Source organism: Triticum dicoccoides, chromosome 7A (genome assembly GCF_002162155.2).
Source record: "Triticum dicoccoides isolate Atlit2015 ecotype Zavitan chromosome 7A, WEW_v2.0, whole genome shotgun sequence".
NCBI lineage: Eukaryota > Viridiplantae > Streptophyta > Magnoliopsida > Poales > Poaceae > Triticum > Triticum dicoccoides.
The window spans coordinates 23116213-23121120 of NC_041392.1; positions in this window are offsets into that span (position 1 = coordinate 23116213).

Here is a 4908-nt window from a genome sequence, read left to right on the forward strand (position 1 = left end):
ATGCGTACCCTAGCGAGGTCAACAGCATGGCGGCGAGGTACTCCGGCCTTAGGGCAACTCTCGACGAAGTGGCGATGGTCAAGAAACTCCTCGACACTGTGCCGGACCGGCTGTACGCCGCAGTGGCCAGCATCGGACAATTTTGTGACGTCGAGGAAATGCCATTCGAGGAGGCGCTCGGCCGGCTGAAGGCCTTCGAGGAGAGGATGTGGCGGCGCGCACAGGCCAGTGGCAAGTGGGCGGGCACCTGCTTCTCACGACGGCTCAGTGGGCGGCGCTGTAGTGGCAGCAGAACGGTGCATCAGGCGACGACCGCGGCAGCAGCACAACCACGACAACCGTGACTAGCGAAGATGATAAAAGCATCTCCAGCCGTTGGCACCCCAGGAGGCGTTTTTTTCGCCGCTTGGAGGGCTGCCGGCGAGAATTTAAGTCTGGTGCAGAAATTTCTTTCAGTCGTTGCCCCCCAGGCAGCAATGAGCCGTCGGAGCAGCGCCAAGCAAGGGAACGACGCGAGGAGGCTGAGGCAGACGAGGAGAACCTTGGAGGCGGCCATGAGGAAGAGCACCGATTCCCAGTGCCCCCGCCGCGGCCAGCGACGCCAGGAGGAGCGGCCACCTCACCTGAACGTGCGCGCATGGCAGACCCGCGCACCGCCACGGTCTCTGAGCTCGATCGTCGACGCTCCGTCCTCGTGCCCTGCGTGCTTGGTGTTCCAGTCGCGGCGGCGCTCGCAGGCGCGGCGCGCGGCCGGGTCGTGGTCAGCAGGGGCGAGGACGAGCGTGAGGAGCGGCCGGCGAGGGGACACGCAGCTGCAGGTCGGGCGACGCGCGAGGTGGAGAGCACGGACAAGCGTGGGCGACCACGGGCAGGGACCCCTCCTCGGCGCCCTTCAATGCATCCTCGCAGCTCTCCGGCGCGCCCAGCGCCGCCATGAGCTGCTGCAGGGAGCGCTTGGCGTTGTCGGCGGTGATGTGCTTGGTGATGACAAGCAGGCTGGCCTCGACGAGCTTCGGCGCGAGCACGAGCGCGAGCGCGAGTACCTCCGGCGACGAGGCTAAGGCGGCCGAGCGACCGGAGCACGGCGGCTCGGCCAGGCGGACGTGCCAGGCGGCGGGGAGGGAGAGAGAGAGAGGAGAGAGCTCTGTCTGCGTGAAGGAAGAGGAAGAGAAGGGATCATGTGGGTGAGGAAAAATGAGTGGACATGGGAGAGGCGCTGGCCCACAAAACGGCGATATGGGCCCCCAGGAGCCTCCCGGTAAGCTGGGTGTGGCATGGGGCCGCCGGCACTAACTTTTGCTTTTGCCGGCGAAAAATAACAACTTGGGGGATGAGTGGGTCGTTTTTTGCCCGCCGGCACTCAAAAAGTGGCCTGGGAGCGCTAGTGGAGATGCCCTAAGGGCATCTCCAGCCGCGCCCCCAGGAAGGCCTCCCCAGGCGTTTTTTTTGTGCCGACGCCGAAAAAACGGCCCAGTCGCGCCCCCAGGAGCCCGATTTTCGCCGGCCTGGGCCGAAAACAGCGCCGGCGGACCCAGGCCGAACCCGGCGCGCTGGTGGTGCCCGGGGGCGCTGGGGCGAACTGTTTTGGCGCGAAAAGCCGCGGGCCAGCCGCGTCAGGGACATGGCGGCTCGTCTTCCCCCAACTGCCTTGGTTCCCGCGGGGAATCAAAGGCAAGGCTGCCGCCGGTCAGCCTTACCATTGATTCCTCACGGGCGGCGCGTCACGGGACGGCGCGCCGATGCCTCCCCTCCCTCGCACGCGTACACACGGGCGCGGAGCAGCTATAAAAGCCGGCGGTCGCCTGTGCCCACACCAGACTCGCCCCTCGCCGCCGCCCAGCCCCTCTCTCTCCGTCTTCGTCTTCCTCTCTCGAGCGCCACCGGCAGCCCCTCTCTCTCCCTCTCTACCACCGCCGAGCTTGTCGCCATGGCAGAGCGCTTCCCCGGAGACGAGGCGGCGGCGAACGGCTTCGGTCGCCGTTCACTCCGCGAACAGGAGTCCTGGCTCCTGTTCCAGGTAAACATCCCGGCGTCGCCGGACATGCGCGTCGGGCCGACTGGGTGGCGGCTCAGCGACGGGGGAGAGCCTGTTCCCCCGTTACCCGACGCTGTGGCGAAGCCCAGGTACTTCACCGAGGAGGTCGAGGTCGTGCGCGCCTCCCTGACCGACGACGAGCGCTCCCTCCCCCAGTACGCCGCCGGCAATCACGCGGCTTGGGCGGTATACTTCCAGCGCCGCCAGCAGCAGCGCCTGGCCTCCACCAACGGCGCGTCGGTGGTCGGCGGCGTGAAGAACAGCGAGGGGCGCCACCTGTGGTGGGGCGTCCCCGGCCGCACGCTGGATGGCGTGCTGGCGTACCTCGACGGCGGCAACAACCCGCCGTTGACCTATCCTGTGACGGGGGCTGCCCCGTCGCAACACCGACGCGCATGGGCGCCAAGGAGGTTCGCCTCCTCCTCGTCTTCCTCCTCTCGCTCATCTTCCCATTCCTCCGGTTCTCCGGTGCTTCTCGGCGTCAAGGCCGAGCCCGCGGCGGAGACGCCAATCGGTCGGTGCACTCGCAGCGTCGGCATCGTCATCAACGAGGGCGGCCGGCGCGCCTCCTCCTCGCCGGCTCCTCCGCGCTTCGTCAAGCCAAAGATGGAGCCGGGGCTGGCGCCGGTGATGACGGAGCCGGGGCTGGCGCCGGTGAAGGCGGAGTTTGACGACGACGACGCGGCCCTAGAATGGGCGCGCCAGGACTCCATTGCGATGGAGAAGGCGCGCCGGGAGAAGGAGAGGGAGCGCCAGCGCCGCCCTGCGCCGCTTCGAGGAGCGCCGACGCGGCCGCGATGAAGACAGGGTCGTCGTCTTATGCGACAGCGACGACGACGACGACGCGCCGCCGCCAGTCCGCCATGGCGACGCCGGGCAGGGGTCTAGCAGGGGCGCCCGCGTCAAGGAGGAGAAGGCCGACGACGACGATGGCGGCGATGACTTCAGCCCCTTTCTTTTTTAGATTAAGTTAATGTAATGAAAATGCGCGAATTTCACCGAAATTTGCCATGTTGGCCGAAATTTAACTAGTTTTTATCATAACTTCGCCGAACGGTCCTTCTTTTTTTATTTTAATACGCGCCTGGGGGCCGATGGCTGGGGACCGACTCGCCCCAGGGCCATTTTTTGCGCCGGCTCACCCCCAGGCGGCGCTTTTAGACGCCCCCTGAGGGGCCAACGGTTGGAGATGCTCTAAGTAGCTACACAGATGTGTCTCTAGTGGCGTGCTTGGATTTTTGTTTGTCCCGTTGCAATGCATTATCATTTTTTGTAGTACTAGGAAATATGCCCGTGCGTTGCAACGGGAAAGGCAAATTCTCACCGGCAATCATGAAACTGTAAATGCACGGCTACCAATGACATAAACGCCCCCATCAATTTTACTTTTCTAGCTTATCTTGGGCATGCTAGGTATTTATATGTAGTTACTATTGGTATGCACTCTAATCTAATGAAGTCATGCCTGGTAGTTATAGAAATGCATATTACTCTACACAGGTTACTTAAGAAAAGTAACTTGATATACTAAAACGTTAATTTGTTGTGATCTGGAAAACAAAATATGACTATCTAATAAAATAAGACCAATAGGCATGCAACATATGACACAAATCTAAATTTGGAATTAAACAAAAGGACGGTATAAAATGATATGAGATTCTATCCAACATGAAGCTGCCGAGTTTAAGCTGGAAAGTTCTTCTCTTCTTCTTTCCAAGAGCTAAGTTGAATTGAATAACTTATGTAAGGTTGATGGACTGTTGGCATTGCTGAAAGATTTTTTTTCCTTTTCAATAAAACATGATTATTTGGTATTTATTTTTAAAAAATAAAAATGTCGACAATACTAATCCATTTTATTGAGTTGCAACATTTCTATAAGACTTACATTTTTTAACACGTGATTTTCCTGAAATTTTAATCTTTGGGCGCTGGCCAAAAGAGATGCATACAATTAGAGTGCACCACGAATTGAAATCTAACACGCCCTACAGCTGGATCTACCTCTCCCATGAAATTTCAGCTTTAATAAGATTACTATCATCTCTAAGAACATTATGGAAGTAAAGTTATTTTACTAAAAGGAAAAAAATACAAATATCTAGATTAAAAAATGAGTGAAAAACTTTGAAACTTGCAAAAGTGGTTACGTTTTGTTGCTTTTAGCAAGTTCATGTTAGTTGTGTAAGGTGTGTAGATAATCTGAAAACTATGGCTATTTTAATCTGAAGATATATATAGAAAAAACGATCCAGGTATGAAGGAAACTTCTTTCAACTTGTAGAACATGTTTGCCAGAGGAGAAAAAATGACGTGTAAGAGTCCATATAGTGATATAGACGCGTCCGCATCCGTATCCTTCTATATTTCAATTGATCGAGGGGATTTTAGTTACAATGGAAGAAAAAATTGGCATGTACTCCCTCTGTTCCAAATTACTCGTCGCAGAAATGGATGTATCTAAAACTAAAATACATCTAGATACATCCATACCTGCGACAAGTAATTCAAAACGGAGAGAGTACTATATTTTACACCGTCGGTCCAGGTTTAATTAACTGCCCTCAGTCCAGATTTGTTGAAACCGTGAGCAAGGGAGATGTGTCCCGTACGTATTAAGGCATTCCATCTGACAAAAAAAAGTCTGACTAATTAACTGAACAGTGGTGCGTGCACTAAAAAAACTGAAAAGTTATGCATGCTTGCGAGATTAGCGTGGGGCAGCAGCAAATAAAAATACGCATAGCTGCATGTGATTTTACAAAATCCCATTTCATCCTGCACACTCTTTTCCATCACAAATCCACCAATCCAAGCCCAATCCCCTATTTAATTCGGTTTCTCTTTTTTCCATTAACTCCATCAATCCA